Source organism: Corvus moneduloides, chromosome 15 (assembly GCF_009650955.1).
Source record: "Corvus moneduloides isolate bCorMon1 chromosome 15, bCorMon1.pri, whole genome shotgun sequence".
NCBI lineage: Eukaryota > Metazoa > Chordata > Aves > Passeriformes > Corvidae > Corvus > Corvus moneduloides.
In genome coordinates, this window is record NC_045490.1 from 1,117,984 (window position 1) to 1,135,849 (window position 17,866).

Genomic DNA, 17,866 nt, shown 5'->3' on the forward strand with positions numbered 1-17,866 from the left:
TTCATCGAGTCCAGCCATTCCCCAGCATTGCCAATGCCACCTCATGTCCCCAAGTGCCACATCCACATGGCTGTTAAATCCCTCCAGGGATGAGGACTCCACTCTTCTTTCAGGGAAGAAATTTTCCCCAGTATCCAACCTAAACCTCCCCTGGTGCAACTTGAGGCCGTTTCCTTTTGTCCTGTCACCTGTTCTCGGGAGAGGAGACCGACCCCCACCTGGCTACAGCCTCCTGCACAAAACAGGTAGGAAACAACCCTGGATCTGAAGCCACACTGAACTTTGGGAAAGCCCAAACCTAAAGCAGGCTGCCTCCTCTGCCCCGGTCTCCCCAGCACGATCCCACCGCCCAGGGGGACTCCTGGAAGCATCAGGCAGGGGACACATCTTGACACAGAGGTTGCATCATGGCCATCATTCACACATTGTACAGACCATCTCCTCTGCTCCTGTGAAAGCCACAGCACTGCCTGCACAGGAGAGTTATGTTAGAAGACTAATTAATGTATTTTGGCTGTCTCCTAATGAAACTCGGCAGCTGGAAGCAGGCACGGTGCCAGCACCACGTGACCGCTCCGTTCTCCCTTGGACTCGGTTCAGGAATCTCTCTGCTGAAGTATCCAGTTGTCCTGCACGACTCTTTTTCCCCCCAAACTGAACTAATCAATGTCTGGCTGCGAGTTACCATGGAGGGAGAGGGAGAAACATGCCTGGAAAAGCTGTTGTACATCACCCACGGTATTCCAGCCCCGCTGCCATGCGGCCATACACAGGATTCCACTCCTCCATTTATCTTCCCGCGAGCAGAACGGCTGGAAGCGGATGAGTGCCTGCCATGGAGGGCAGTTTTGAGTGAGGTTATTGCATTCTTGACTTAAGCCCATTTTTCTGGTTTCCGTGCAAACGTCAATGAATTTTAAAAGGCGGCATTCAGCCCGGACGTTCCGATTCAGACCAAATTCAGCATCTCTCTGCAGGGGGATTATGCTCCTGCCTGGCAGAGGGGAATCCATTGGACTTCTTCTCTCACCATTACAACCCCTGACTGTCCCACACATCCCAGTTACCTCCATTGGTTGCTGCATCATTCCCATGACTCCAGGCAGGAACACGGACTCTAAAAGCACAGGAGTATAAATGCTTGCACCTCATACATGAACACACACACGCGCACAGGTGTGTGCCGGCACCGAGCACGGCAGGAATGTAAATACATTTTACTCCTAATTATGGAAAGTACTTTGGCAGGAGGCGGCCAGGGTCACAAAGAGCTACTATTGAGGTTCCTCAGGCTGTGGCCTCCGTTCAGCACACAATTGACAATATTTAGACAGCATGGGCTGGTTCCTTCCTTCGCAAGGTAACTTCCTCGTCTGGCAGCCCCGGGCGGGCTTTAAATGACCTTGTGTTTGAGGACAGTGTCAAATCAAATAAGTGGGCGAAGGCAGCGGCGCCTGCTCGCTGCTGCTGCTCCACCACCATCCCCTGCTCCCTCCTCTCCACCCGCAGCCCCTCGGGCTGAACGGAGCTGGAAGCTCTGGCAGGAGATGCTCCCATGCTGCCCAGCAGGGAGGCAGCAGCCAGGGAGCACCAGGCGATCCCACTGCACAAAGCAGGGACAAAAATTAATATAAAGACTTACTTATTAATCCCAAAGGAATTTCATCTGGGGGGTTGTCTGTCTCATCTCTCCCCTCCCATTTCCAGCCTTCCCCTGGCAAACTCTCGCCTCCAAGATGCTCAAAGATTTGCTGGTCTTTCACTGGGCAGCTTCACTCCCAATCCCCTCCGCCCTGTCCGTGCCCTGTTCCAGTCTGGCTCCCGTAACACAGAGGTCCAGACCACAAGGCACACTGACTTCTGCAAGTCTGGCTCTAAAACCAAATAAAAAGCTTTTCATTGACACTCAAGTGTAGGTGCAGCAAGTCAAAAGCCTTATTTTCATGTTTTACAGAGCTCCCACCTGAATAAATTCATTTTAAGTGCCACTTTTCCATTTGTGGATTATGAAAGGTTGGGAGGTCTGGATGCCATCACCAGGGACCAAAAGGCAATATATCAACTACTGCAGGAGCCTGTCAGTGCTGCTGTACCCCACGGCCACGGGCACTGCAGAGCCTTGCCAAGCACTGCCCCTGGTGACTCCAAGCATGACCAGAGCCCTGCCTCAGACACACGGACGGACACACGGACAGATGGACAGCAGCAGGTCTGCTGCTCACAGGGTAGGACAGGCACGTGGCCATAAAGCAATAGTGGGACTTGAATGTGACATGGCTCAGTGGAAGAAAAATCCCTACTATAAAATATTTCCTAATCCACCCACCTTCCTGCTCCCGTTTGGAGCAGAACGGCTCCATTGTGCTCTGGGGTTTGCTCAAGGCAGAGCCTGCACAGGGAAAGGAGGGGCTGCACATCCCTCAGCATGAACACACCCCCCAACCCAACTGGGGCTCTTGCAAACACCCAGTTTGGATCCAGGTGTAGCCCATTTCCAGCTATAATGCACAGCATCACCTTAAATTACAAATCACATGTACCTGTGGGTGTAAGTGCCTGAGGCAGATTTGGCACACCAACAGCTATGGGAGAAATCTGGAGAAATAAAGTGGCATGAGATTGTTGGCTTTGCATATATTTAATTTTCCAGCCATTTTTAATCATATGGAACCACAGCTTAGGGGTATTGGAGCATCACTGCTGCCAGCCCAGAGGACAGAGTGGCTCTGTGTGTCCAGCCATGAGATTTGAAGCTCTGTCCACAGTGGGAACATACACCATCCTATCGAACTCACAAAACATCAGCAAGCTCAGCATCTTCCAGGGAGAAGGATCACCAGGTTTAAAATCAGACCAGAAGCAAGAGGTGCTCCCTGTTTTCTCCCACTCAGCACACAGAAAGTTTTCCACAGCCCTTGGTGGGTCTCGAGCAAACCAGGGAAGGTTTGAGTTTATTCCACTCATGCAAGAAAACTCCTCTGACAAACCAAACAGGGGTTTGGCAGAGGAGCTGCAGCACCATATGGTTCCTCACTCCTCACACACACAACCCTCCACAGTAATGCAGGGACAGAAGCACTAGGTGGCAAAAAAAGCCAACAGGTCCTTATTTGTTACAATCTGGAAATGAGCATTAATGTCTCCATGAAATTCTGGGAGTTTAGTAACAACCATGATGGGTCTCAGCCCAGGACCAGTGTGTTTTCTTGTTCCCAGTGAAGGATGGAAGTGAGTGCTCACAATCAGACAAAGAAAAGGGGGAGAAAGGGGTTAAACCCCAAATTGTTACTAAATAAATAGTACCAAAGTAGAAAAAACATCTTGCTGGATTTCTGAGCACCATTTCCTTCCTGGCAATGGCCATGTAATAAAGCATCAAAATAAACAGTAATCGAAAAAATAAATATCTGGAAATGGTCTGTATTCCAGATGAGAAACATCTGCAGGGGTAGATCAGCAGATCTTTTCTCTTTTTCCTGGGCAATTAGTTGGACAATTCTGCACTCTTATAGGTAAAATTATTCTCCCAGCCTCTTCTATCACCTCATAAATTAAATCAGCATTTTTGCAAAGGAAGGTAAAATCAATAAATACCTCTGGATAAATAAGAGCATAAGACTCCCTCAGATGTAGCTGAGCCATTCTCCTTGGGACCGTTTCCTGTGCAGCTCTGCTCATTTCCAACTGCGCTTTCTCAAAAGGATGGGGGGAAAACAACAACCCTCAAATGCTTTAAAATTTAAAAGTAAGATTATAATTTTTCCTGTGCTAAAACGAACATGAGGTTAAGGGCTGGATTAGACCAATGGATCGACTGTGTGACTTGTTACAGACCATAAACAGGGACAGTCCCATTAATTTTGGAACCACCACTGCCAATTATGAAAGCATTGTGCTTGCCATACACATCGATTAGAAAAGCTGTTTATTTGAACTAATAAAGCAGTAAATGAGCTGAAATTGTCTTTTCTTTATTTTTAATATGATAAATGGAATAAACTATGAGTACATCTGTTCCAAGCTCCTTCTCCACAACATGTTATGTCTGAAAAGCCTGAAAAATGTTCTTTTCTATTCCAACATTTCAAAGTAATGATTTTCTGCAAAGCATCACCTACAAAACATCCATCAGGCTTACACAGTTTAATCCTCATTCTGCATTTAGCTCCCTTTCTGAGCTAAACCACATTACATGGGGAGGAGAAAATGGGCATTAGCCTCCAGATAAATCATGGGCAGCTCTGGCTCAGCACCCCAGGGTGCAGCTCTCTGAGATGCCACAGAATCATGGAATCATTTAGGTTGGAAAAGGCCTCCAAGATCAAGTCCAACCATTAAGCCACCACTAAATAAAGTCCCCAAGTGCCACATGTACATATTCAAAGTGCCAGGGTGATCTCTTTCAGACAAATCTGTATTACAACAGTAGGAAGGAGCCAGAGGGCCAGACACAAAACTGTCTCTCTTTTAGCCACAAAACTCTTTTCCCTCTCCCATTATCACTATTTTTTTAAACCTTGCTGCTCTGAGCCTCTCCCAGCAGGATAAACCCCTGGTCACCTTGAGCAGGCAAATGCACACAAACCTCTCGGATTTTAAAAACATTCCCACCAAATAGCAAGGAAAAGTCCCTCCAGCATCTGTGCAGCACTGCAGCAGTCCCTGCTCCCCTGAGACACCACACCATTATTCAATAGAGTAAATGCTGAACTTTTTTTGGCCAGGCACTGAGATGACACAGCACATCAAGGCAAATCCATATTCCAGTTTTGGGATCTCCCAGGATCAGTCCAGCTGGAGCTGGGAATGCAAACCTGCTCCCTGCACTGCCTCAGAATGGGAGCTTAGTAAAATAGCAGAGAGAGGAAAAAAGTGTCACCAGATAATGAACACCTTATTTTAGGCTGTGGTTAAGTAATTTGCTTTTCTGAGAAGGGAGGTTTTTTATTGTATTTAGTGGGGTTTTTAGGGCAGCCATGGTGAAGTTTCTACATAAAGGAAAAGCAAACAGCTGAAGAGTCCTCGCTGGGCTTTGATCCTCCCTGCAGTGAGCAAACCATGAAGTGATTGTTAAATCCTAATCCGATTTAAAACTGCTTTTGAATGCTTTAGGGGAGGAAGTGCTGGCTCTCACCATCCTGTCCAGCCCAGGGGTTTAAAGCTGTGTCACTGTGCCTGTGCAAAGCCAGGATCCCCCTCCCAGGCAGCTGCTGCTTCGGCCCAAAACACCCACCCTGAGATAAAGCACATTAAACTAGTTATATTTTTAATTCCAGAAATACCATTCAAAAGGAGTCAGGATTAAGCAACCTGCAAAAATGTAACACAGCAACTGCCAACCAAACTTCAGCTGCAGCATCTTCCCCGTGAGAGTCTCTCATGACATGGTGGCAGAGGAGTTTTATGCCACCTATTGTTTGTGCCACTACCTTGTTATTCTCTGGAGCCCTCTGGTTTGTAGCCAACAAGGAGATTATCTCGAAATGCAGCTGGGCACAGGTACACCTGTAGCCCAATGACCCCATTATTACAGAGTCAGAGAGGTGTAGGACCCTGCCAGACCAGGGGCTGCACAGCCAGAGTGACAGCCCTGGTTTCAAAGGGTTCATGAAGGAGAAAACCGGGAACACTGAAGATTTAGGATGCTCACATCTGGATTCTGTCACTGTAGCAGGATAAAACAAAGCCATGATCCAACCGTCTTTGGTCAAGTGTGGATCAGAAGATGAGCAAACACATCCCAGCTCAGCACGTCGTTATTTTCTGTGTGTTCAGTTCACCAAGAGCCTGGTAGGAGCAGAGATTTCAACATGAAAACCAAGGCCCCAGGACACCAGGATTAGAAATGTGCTGGCAACTGGCAAGATATCAGAACACTTTCCTTGGCTGGAGCCAAAAAGCAGCAATTTTGCCTGGAACTGGTTATAAATCCCAGCTCCAGAAAAGCTTAAGAGACTGAGTGTGATCACTGACACAGGAGAACCAGGACACGGGTGTTGGCTCCGGGGACAAGGGATAGCATGGATCTTCAGGGGAAAAACGAGCTTCCATGTGCCAGTGCAGGATGGCTGCAGCTCTCCTGGTACTGGATCCCAGCTTGAACATGGCCTGAGAGCTGCTTCAGCCCCACAGTGAAAGACTTCATGTTCTCCAGGACGTTTCAAAAGGTAGGAACAAGGAAAGGCAAGAGCAGGACCCTCCCCTCCCTTCCAAAAGCAACTTCTAAAGAGCAAAATGACCTTTACTTCAGGGGAATGTGCTTATGTAGCAAGACTGTTACATTTTTTGAAATGATCTCTTTTCAAACAATTAAAATCCACGCCCACACCATGTGCAAGGCCGCGAGTCAAATCCCTGCTTTACATCACACACGGCACTTTTAAATGACATCTCCTTTTTCCGGGGTGGAAAATCACAGTCAGCATTTGTATATAAATATTATTACACAGCTTGAATGTGGAAGCCAGGAAACAGAGAGTGCTGCATGACAACGTGCTAAAAATTCCTTGCTGCATTTTTTTTGCGTGGAGAAGCCAGCACTGTTTGTACAGGGATCCCATTGTCACCCACGGCGCTGCGCTCGCGGCAGCTCGCCCAGGACCAACACGTCCTCCTGCAAGCAGAGCGAGCAGCATGTAGGAAATTGTCTCCTGGGCTCCTGATACTCATTCACTGCTCTCCCAAAAATTACAGATCCATTTAACCTGTGCATACATTAAATGCCAGGCTGTTGTCATGCTCTGACTACTCACCTGCCTAAGAACAGGAACACAATAATTAGGAGGGTGAGCTTGTCCTCCAAAGAGGAGCAGATGAAGAAACTGCTGGCACACATTCTTTAAAGTAATAATAGCATTACTTATCTTATTAATATTGCTGTATTCTAATGAAAGTACATTTTATTAGACAGATTTTCAACCTCAACAGTCCCCTTTCATAGCTCACAAGTGGCTGACAGGGCCAAAGGCTAGGACTGGACTTTGTTTTGGGCTAAGATTAAGCTTAGGGTCAGCTTGCCATGCAGTAGCTTGAGCCTGTCTGAGTGGCACCAGATCCTAATTTCTCCTGGGACACTTTAACTTGTTATTCCAGGGCTAGAGAGACAGCAGTTAAATAGCCCAGGGCTTTTCCATCTCCAAGGAACAAATGACAACACCTGAAACTGAAATCGCCAGCCTCCAGATCATCAAACCTTAATCCCTCCATATCAAATGGTCAAGTCCTTGCTGCTAAAAATACCCCAAACTGGCCAACGCCGGCTCTTCAAGCATCCAGAAATAGTGGTTGGTTTTCTGAAAGCCACACACTTCCATGTGTGCACAATGTGCTGCTTGCCTTTGAAAACAAAAACACTTCCACAGGACATACACACTGTTCCATTAGAGCAGTCGATCCAACCCTGAGGCACAAAAACTTCCAACAGGGAGAAGCCACGTCTGGCACATGCCGATCACAAACAGCCAACAAAACACGGGGCACTTTGGGGCTCCTGAGCACTGACATCAAACTATTCCTGTCGGGAAGCACCAAGATAATGAAACACGAGCCAGGAAAGACACGTGGCACGAACACAGACACCACGGCACGGGCAGAGCGTGCAGCCCCTCGCCAAGGCTGTCCTTAAATCATCTCTTCACTTTCCTGCTGGACAAAGCAAAACCGACTTGTCAAAGGTGCTGAAGCTACTTCAGGCTTCCTAAGAGAGCCTGGGACAGAAAAGGGACACCTGACACTCCCTGGAGAATATTTTAAAGAAAAAAAAGTGGTTTGAACTGTAAAGTGCCTGGGATGGGGAATACAGGAAAAGTGGACTAAGGTGGGGGGTTCCATTCAACCTGTTGTTTCACTGCTCTGCAAATCTCCCTAAAATTCCTAAAGACGGCAAAACCTTTCCCTTTGGAGCTTCCAACCTCAGAGCCCGTCAGAAGAGCCCACAGAGCTGGACCAGGGCCTCTGGCCCAAAATACCCCCAGGGTCAGATCAGTAGGACAAATCCACATAATTTCATTATTCATATCACTGAATTTGTTGAGATAGGACAAAAAATTTTGAAGGTTCCCTGCCTCTTTGGCTGCCAAGTTCCTGTCAGGGATATCAATTCACAGATCAGCTATCAGAATTTAACATTCCTGGCAATTCTGGGGGCCAAGATTTGATTTGATTATGAAAATTCAGGGTCATTTCCAAACTTTATCCATTCTGGTTCTAATTACTTCAATAACTGAGACAAGTTTTGAGGTGAAAACTCAAGTCTCTTTCAACACATGGTTTAATGAAAAAAAATTCACAAAATCAAAGGTCAAACAGGTCAAAATTAGTACAAATAACTTTTCCCTTCTAACATTAACCCTTACAAAGGGTACTGGACATAACTCGATGGACGTGGGAAGTGCTCCCATCCATTAGATGGACAGAGGACTTTGCTTTAGAACGGAAAGAGTGGGGGTTTAGACTGGACTGAAAGATAAGTCTCGAAATTCCCAAAATTTCAGACCAGTAAGGCATAAGGCTTATTTTCACACCAGTTTCTCCTCCCTAGTTCTCTGTTTCCCAAGCATTGTCCGTTTGTCCCCCAGATAAGCAAAGGCCCTACACGGCTCTGCACCAAACGCCAGCGAAGACGTGCCCAAGGACTCGGGAGTGTTTTCCCTCGGAGGAACTCGGCCGTCACATCCCATTCCATTTGGAGCTTGGGCTATTTTTGCCCTGTGCATCATCCAGTGCTTGTCCTCGCTGGCTCTCGCCTGCCAGGACGATGACTAACTTTCTCCCTCCCCTTGTTCCCTCCACCCCTGAGAACGTTCACATCCATCTGGTGTTTCTCACAACAAAATATTTTTCAGAGAACCAAAACACCGTAAAAGAGGATCAGCCAGCCCCCCACACCCGGCCCGGCGCCCTCCTGGCTCCTGGCAGAGCTGGTGCCCTTCACCCCGGGCTGGGGAGGCTCCCCCCGACCCCAGCAGGGCTCTGTAGGGTGCCCAGGTGAGGAACCCTCCTGCACTGCACAGGCCTTTCCTTCATCAATTCGATCCTCTTTGTTGTTTATGGTTTAATTTACTTCCCATTTCAAAAGAAATGCAAGAGAATTCAAGGACAGTTTGGGTTGGAGGGGACTTTAAAACTCATCCATTCTGACCCCCTGCCAAGGGCAGGGACACCTCCCACTGTCCCAGGCTGCTCCAAGCCCCAGTGTCCAGCCTGGCCTTGGGCACTGCCAGGGATCCAGCGGCAGCCCCAGCTGCTCTGGGCACCCTGTGCCAGGGCCTGCCCACCCTCCCAGGGAACATTCCTTCCTATCCATCTAACCCTGCCCTCTGGCAGTGGGAGCCATTCCCTGTGTCCTGTCATTCCATGCCCACCTTTCCACCTGTTCCAACCACACAGCCTCCCTTTCCCTCCCCACCCCGACAGGAAAACGAGACTGTGGAGATGCTTTAACCAAACTACCTGGATCCTATTTGAAGATCTGAAAGCTAAGGAGAGACAGAAACAACAGGATGCTATCGAGTGAATTTGAATTAGTCACATTCATTTCAAATACTATCTGCTTTTGTTCTCCAGCAGCCAGGGCTAATCACTGTGCTAAGGAAATGCATCCCCTTCCAGGTGTTGAGCTGGTGTCCTTTGTGCTGCAAGTCCCTGACACTGGTGAGCCCCCCACTTGTAGGAAGGAAGAAAACTGAAGGGAACCAGGAACAGCAGAGAGGACGAAGGTGCCTGAAAAACAGCTCATGAGGAAGAAAGAAAAAAAAAAAGGCAAAAAAGAGATGCTTTTGAGATCCATTAAAGGCAAATCATTTAACATTTACTTTTCCTTCTGGTGCTGTTCTAAGTTTCCACATTACTGCACCATTAATTAGGCAAAACTACAGGAAATGATGGGTATTTTGACAGAGCATCGACTGCTGGACTCAGCCCAGCAGAGCTGTCATAACATCCTGATATACAGCAGGAGGGGCTGTGGGCTGGTGGGGCTTTTAAAGAAAAAACTAAACCACAACAGAACACTAAACCCCAGCAATTCTGTCAGAGGCAACAGGTTAAGGCCACAAAGAAAAGTGGGGTTTAAGTGCAAAAAAAAATTTCCTTTGAAATTGCGTATTTTCCAGTCTGTAAGTTTTTAATGGATATAATCTGGGTATTTTCAAAGCAGAGACAGGAGGAAATTAGTCAGGAAAATATTTAAGTGTTAGAATATGGTAATTACAGACAATTATGTGACTCTGTAATACCCAGTGATACTTCAAAGAGGGAAGGGTCGGGTAGATTTTGTTCTACTGCTGTACCCTGTGGAGGAGTAAACACATGAGGGACGGAAAACCAGGGGAATCAGAGCTGATCTTGCAGGGAGAGACAGATTCCCCCTCGTCCGTGTGGGGCTGGGGTGAGGTGCAAGCCCCCCATAAGCTCCATCAGGGCCCCACAACCACCATCAGCCCCCTGGACCATTCACACCAAACCTTAATCTGGGACAAACTCACACCAGTTCCTCAAGGAATGGCACTTCCCTAAAGGAACTTTAACTTGGAGGAATATTTTCGCTTGCAATTTATTTTAGCAGTTATAAATCATGAACGAAATGTTACATTCCAGCCTTTTCCATTGTGATGTGTGTTACAGATCCACCAAAAACCAAACCCAGTTAAAAACGACGGCATGGGGCTGGAGACAGGAGCCCCACAAACCAAATCAGTGTCACAGGGCCCAGAGGAGCTCTGCTTAAAATATGCAGTTAATTAATCCTCACCCATCCAGCGAAGAGCTACAACCCAGAATGATTTTATAGCATAAAAACCCCGACCCAATTGTTTCCCACCAGCACAGCCCCTGCCACCACAGCACACAGACATCATCTCAGTGAAGTCTTGACATTTTAAACCTTAACCTCAGAAAAAACAGAAATTACTCCACAGGAATACCTTTAACTACTGCAGCAGCTACACTGGGATTAAATATGTGCCTTTTGGTTCCAAGTTTCATAAACTTCAGGCCAGAAATGCAAGAGGAAAAAGACATTGGTGGTGCCTCGGTGATCAAACCACTGTCAGCCCCAGGGATTTATCCACTGGCACTGCAGGACTTCAGCTTTTCTTAAAGAAACAGCCCCAACATCTTCCCCAGCAAATCAAAACTAATTGGACACAAAAAACGTTTGAAGGCTGACAACAGATTATTTACCTGAAGAGACCTCAGAGATCGTTTGGACATAGTTTGGTTTTGGGGAAAGCTCAATTCTACAGAAGGAGGAAAAACAAGAATGTAACAGTAATTTATTTGATCTTTTATGCTGATACATTAATTCAGCATGGCTGTTACTCATCAGCATCCCTATCTATCTCAGGTGGGAGATACAGACCTTATTCCTGCCAAAATAAAGATGGATTTGCTGTCTGCTTTTGATCACTTCAGTATACGTTCAAAAAACCGGTTGATATTTGTTTGCTTTGCTGTTCATTAATTACAGCATGAAGCCATGCAGTGAAAAGTTATGTGGCTTTTGAGGAAGGAATTAGAGGGTTTTCTGACCAAAATGTAGCTGGGTATCAGCTGGGGGTTTCAGGGATGGATGCAGCATTTCTTCAGGCTGCTGTCAATAATTTGTAGCTCGGTCCATGGACTGGAGAAGCGAGAACAATCCCAGTACCCGGATTTTTCAGGCTCAGACTGGCCTGCCACAGCAACACAGACACCAAAAGACCTGTAAAGCTCTGCTGCGTGGTCAGCATGACTTTTAAGGTCAGGACTTTTCCACAATGCTGCTTTGTTTGCCAGGGAACACCATTTCCTCCCTGTGAAATTTCATTTCTCAGTCCCAGGTGAAGTGATGGCTGCTGAGAGCCCTGAGCCTGCAGGTGCTGCCTGCTGGCATCAGTTCTTCCCTGGCATTGGAAAAACAGATATCCACCTATCTTGGGCCCAGAAATCCACAGGAAAGACAATTCCCAGCTGTGTCAGACCGGCAGAGAGGGGCTGTGCCCTGCCAGGGTACCACCTGGGGCACTGGCCACACCTGGGGACACAGGACAGAGCATGGGGCCTTTCCATTGGCATTATTAAGCTGCAGATGGCCAAAGTCGCTGTGCCTGCCCTGGCACACCTGCCAGGGGCCCCAGACAGCGATGCCCCACAGAAGGGACCTCTGCCTGGTCACACCCAGGGGTCCCAGGCACTCGGAGGGAATGTGGATAGCAGCACTTCCCCTGCCCTGAAAATACGTTTGCATTTGTTCACTTAGTTGCTAAAAATGCTCGAGTCACATGGGAATGCCTGGGAATGCAGCCCAGGAATTTCGTTTGTAAGCAGAATTGTGTTTCTGGAGACTATTGACCTGAACCGTAAATAAATATTCAGGAAAAAAAATATGGGCATATTCACAATTTATGGTCCTTGAGATGATCGAGTCGATCAGAAACAGGTGAAATATTTCCCTCCCTCATCTACTATCAAGTGGCTGAGTCCTGCAGGTTGGAAAACAACCCACAGCCCTTCCAAGAAGATTGAGCAGCAGGTCCAGTCTCAGACCTGGAGCCCACGATGGGAAAATCCATATCTCAGACTGAGAGCCTTGGCCTGATAGCGAGCGTTGCTGCTCTGCCAGCTGGGCAGCAGGAAGGATCCCAGCAGCCTCAGAACCCTGCTCATCCATCACAACCAGGCTGGACCTGCTCTCTCCCTGAGGAGTTCTACCTGTGCAAAGCACAGTTCTGCAGAGCAGCCAGTCCAAAATCCCAGCCCTGGTCAGGTCCCAGCTTCAGAATTCGCATTTATCTCAGTGGAATTTTTTATGCCAGGGAAAGGCAAATTGCTCTGATATACTGAGTTCAGCTTTTGAGGTGATGACACAGCCAGCACACGGCAAACATTAACCAGGAAACATCTTCAAAGCAGCAAAACTCCAAAAAGCAAGAGCAAAAGATGGGACATTCAGGTGGAATTAAAGTTGCCAGATAAGCCAGATATATTGCAAAAAATTAACAACTATAACACCCTAACCCTCAAAAAACCCTTATATAATCTATATGCCCAAGGCCAGGCTGGACGGGGCTGGGAGCACCCTGGGACAGTGGGAGGTGTCCCTGCCCATGGCAGGGGTGGAACAAGATGGGCTTTAAGGTTCCTCCCAACCCAAACCATTCCAGGATTCTATGATTTGCCATTTTCCGAGTCCAAATTTGCTGCACAGACCTTTGTTCAGGTTTGCTTCAGGTTCTTTTATACCACTCACAAGGAATTGGTGCAGAATTCCCACCACAGGCCGTGGCTGCAGCACTAGTTCAAGACTAAAGAGCATGCCTTCCACCTGACTAAAATCTTCCCAAGCTGGTGCTCCCAAATTTCCATCGCTTGTGTTAAAACCCAAAATAACCCTGAAGGCTGTTCAGCCAGGTAAGGCCACAGAGCAGAACTGCAAGGGGAGGAAGGAAACAAAGCAGTTGGTGTTAATTATGCAAAACAAGATGTGACTCCAAGGATGTGAGTAATGTCTGGATACAACAACAGGTGCCTGATAAGAGAGGAGGAAGCCCAGACCTTTCATGTGTGCCGCAGAAGCGGCGGCTGCGAGAGCTCCATCGGGAACAGAGATAACGATTCTTAGCCACCCCCGGGGCAGCTGGCAGAGTTTATGAGGTGATTTCATAACAGGAGTGGACGTGCTGCCCGTGCCAGGGGCCTGGCTGCCAGGGAGAGGCCCCTGCTGCGTGCCAGGGCACTTCAAGGCAGCAAGATAAAGCTCGGGAACACTTCCATGGAGCAGCCCCACATGGATGAGCCCAGCAGTGCCCTCCACCCACACGAGCTACAGCGAGGTGACATCCAGCCATGACCACCCCTTTCTGGGTTACAGCACTGGGCTTCTCTCTTACTTCCCACAGAGGCTGCGATCTAGAGGGAAGCTCCTGAGAGGTGGTGCTTCCCACAGGCTCCATCAGTTCCCATCCTCCCGGATTCTGCCAATCTCACACACTCAGCCCTGTGAGAGTTGCACCCAGTACCTCCACAGCTCAGCAGGCACTGCTGGTTTCTGTCTGGCACCTCTTTTGTGGCACCTGACTTCTGTTTGGCATCTCAGCACGCTCCCATTTCAGGCTGTGCCCGAGAGCCCACGATCCCACTGTTTTCCCAACACTTTTGTGAATCCACAGCAACCCCCTCTCACTCATCTCCATGACAGAGCAGCACAGTAACTGCTGGTTGCAATGCACAAGGGGAGGAGAATTCCTATAGCAACATCCAAACAGTTTCTCTGACTTACGTATGACAAGTATTTGGCACAATCCCCCAGCATTTATCAGTAGGAATGATCCTTCCTACTCTGCCTATGGCTGGAGGCATCACAAGCCTCAAACACATCGGGAATATGGGATGCTGCCCCAGATGGGTTTTGCAACAATGCATTTCCACGCAAGGAGCATATTGTGTCAGTGGATTAAAAGAGAAACATTCAGTTTTCCAGGTTTTATCAATTATTTCTAAGAGGTGATAAAACCTGAAATTCTCTTTTTTCATTTTTAATAGGAAAATTTAATCTACAGCTTCCATCCTTATAACATCCACAGGAATGGTCAAGTAAATAATGAGAAGGAAAAGGCTCTTCTCCTTCTATCACCCCAGATAGCAAAACCACCCATGTGGGCATCCTTTGGTTCCGAGAGGCCAGGCCAAGGTTACAAACCACCTCCTCCACAACAACCTGCACCCTCATATATGCCAGCAAATCAGAAAATTCCACAGGCAGGATCAGCTGGGACAGGGAATCAGCTCCTTCCTCGCGCCGCAGCGCTGCTTCCACGCCGAGCTACCGTGAGGCTCCGACACCAGCCAGAAAGGATTTGGAGGAACACGAAAACCTCAGCAGATAAAGTCTACACATCTGCTCCTGATCCAGCTTAAAGATAGCAGAATGCCGAGCGGCCCAAGATGTAAGACAGAACATGGCTCCACGTTCCGAGCGCCTCTGAAGCCCGAGTTACGCGTTCCCCAGGGGGTTGCACTTTCACTTTCCTAAATTGCCTGCATATTTGCTTTTTTCTGATGGCAGATTAGGAACCATGCATTTCCTTAAACCGCCAGCTTTGGGCCAAGACACACACGCCCTGCCTGGAGCTCTGCCAGCCCACACAGCAGAGGCAGAGCTGGAGAACCACGTTCCAGTGCGAGCCGCTCCGAGGGGAGCCCGGCAGCTGGTGACTGCCGGGCACTCACACAGACCCAGCTCTCCCGGGCCAGGCAGGCTGTTCCCAGGATGTACAAGAACTAAATCAAAGAACTTTAAAGGCAATGCAAGTGTGGCAGCGCCACAATTCATCCCAGGGAAGAAATCACTATCAAAAATCTGCAGCCGTTTCAGGGTTTAAACGGGCATGAAATGAGCGAGCAATTAATTTCCTGCACGAGGAAGGAGTGCAGAGTTCAGTATCAGCAGCACTGCCAACATGTATAAACTTATTACATGTCCTGGGATAAGTGGTACTTCCCTTAAAGCCTCAGCTTCCAGAATCCCACGGTGATAGCACAGTGCTCCTCCCTGGCACTGCAGCAGCCCCAGAGCCCTCACAAGAAGCCTCCTCCCCACAGGCACGACCTGCTTTTTACAGCGGCATGAGGAGATTTGGGAAGCAGACAGAGCACCAGCAGAGGTGGGGAGACACCATCCCTCATCCCTCCCCTGCTCATCCCAGCGCAGCAGCACAGGCATCATCGGCTCCTCCTGTTTGCAGAGGGACTCCACAGGAGCCAGGAAGCCCCAGAGTGCCGAGCATCCACCACCCTCACGCTGGGCTTTTGCCTCAGTGACCCCCAGCTCAGCTTCTGGATCCTGACCCAGAGCCAGAGCAGAGCCCGCTGGTACAGACAGGAACGGCAGCTTGGAGGAATCCACACACAGTTCCAAATCCACACACAATTCCAAACGCAAAGCCTTGCATGCCTGAGCACAGCAGCCAGGCTAAGATCTAGCAAGAAACACCTTTGTTCATAGGGGAGAATTAGTCAAATAATGTTTACAATACATCTTAAGGAAGAGGAGAATTAGCTCCAAGATTTACAGTCTTGTAATTCTCTGCCTGAAAAGGTTTCATCAATCCACAGCCATACCAGCAATATTCCCAGTTTTCTCTCCCTAGAACTACACAGCCAGACCCCATTTCCGCCTCGCCCCTTCACGCATGGATAATAATTTTTGTTTCCTCTTTTCAGTTTTATTGCTGGGGGGTTTCAGGAGGGCAGGGGCTGGCAGGGCTGAGCCTGGGGCTGCTGTGGGATTCCAGCCTCGGCCAGCACAGAGCAGCTCTGCCGTCACCTGCCGGGGGCTCCTGGGGAGATGCTCAGCGCACTGCAACAAAGGACTTCCCCCGAGTATTGTGCCCGTGGCCCTGGAACACAGAACTCGGCATTCAGAGATAAAAGCCTTGAATTCAGAAGCGCTTGACTCTCCCACTGCTGCAACGTTACAGAAACTGGCAGCACTCAAATCAAGGTGCAGAATTTATCCCCTGCCAATGGTGTAAAATGATGGGATCAGAGATTTTTGTGCTCAGGAATTTGAGTCTCTCAGCTTCAGGCTGGTTTCCAGCACTAAATACAGCACGATGATTTTTTTTTTTTTCATTTTTTCTTCTATACAAGCTTTTTTAAAATCTCATTTTCTTCCATTATCTCTTTATTTGCCAATTTCCAAAATCACAGACATCAAATTTCTCTGCCTGCCTGTCTTTCCAGCAGCATTTCACTGCAAAGAACACAACCACTAACAAAGCAACACTTTCACCAACCACCTTCTCTTTATTTTCAAAAACACCCATCTGATAGGTCTGAAGACCAGTAATATTTTATGCAACCCCCTGGAAAAGCTGTTTTTTAGGGCGTCCCCATCTTCTGTCCCTTCCTTGTTAAATTGCATTTGCCCGTGACCCATAACACGGCTCCCACTCGGAAACGTCTCTGTCCTCAGAGACAAACACAAGTAAGTAAATGATCAGCCTCAGAGCACAGCTCTTGGGGGGAGAAATCTTCTCTGGAGAAAGAAATCTCCCTTGTTTTGTATCTGCGGCAACATACGTTGTTTGTATTAGCACTAAATAAATAAATAACGGGGGATTTTTCAGTGTTGTGCAAGCTTTGAAATATACACGCCATAAATACGGCAGGAAATGAGCAGGGCCTTGGTTTGTACTCTGCAGATGACTCTTCACAGATATTAAAATACATCATTAATGCATTTTCAGGAAAGCAACCTGTCTGGGAGGCTCCTGGGGGACCGCACGCCCCGAGGCTCCACCTGCAGCCGCTTCCGCGCCAGCTGGGAGCGGATTCTGCCTTTGCCGAACGGAACTGAAGCACGGAAGGACATTTCAGAGCTCTCGGCACACGCTTCGGGCAGGGCTTTCAGGGAAGCCCGACACGGAGCTGGAGAACAGCAGCGCTTTGCTACGGATGGTTGGAAAGTCCGGCTCCGAGGAGCTGCGGAGCGCGGGGAGAGGTTCCCCAGGACGCCCCAAAAGCTGAACAGGGGCAGAACTGCAGAGCTGAGAGCAGCACATCAATGGCCTCACGTCCATGGAACGGGAGCAGCTGCTGGCGCTCGGTGGGTGCGGGTAACCTGCGCAGCTCTGTCCCACCTCCTCTCCTCCTCAGGAGAGAAGAGCCATAGAATAAACCCACAGGTTGCACATACAACACGCAGTGGGGTTTGTGCTCGCATTTCCACCCAGATACTGCCACGAGCCGCCAGGCACAGGGGACGGACACGGGTGTGTGACGATGCTGCAGTGAAAGGAACGAGCCACAGCTCTCAGCACCGGGAAACGAAGCCGGGCGCTAAAGGAGAACCATCCTTTCATTCATGCTCACACACCCCAAAACC

General features: G+C 48.5%; 1 long non-coding RNA gene across 1 annotated transcript in view; it reads right to left on the reverse strand.

The window, feature by feature from the left end:
* LOC116451467 overlaps positions 1-17,866 on the reverse strand; it is a 35,172-nt gene that overhangs the window by 16,938 nt on the left and 368 nt on the right. The window lies entirely within an intron of this gene.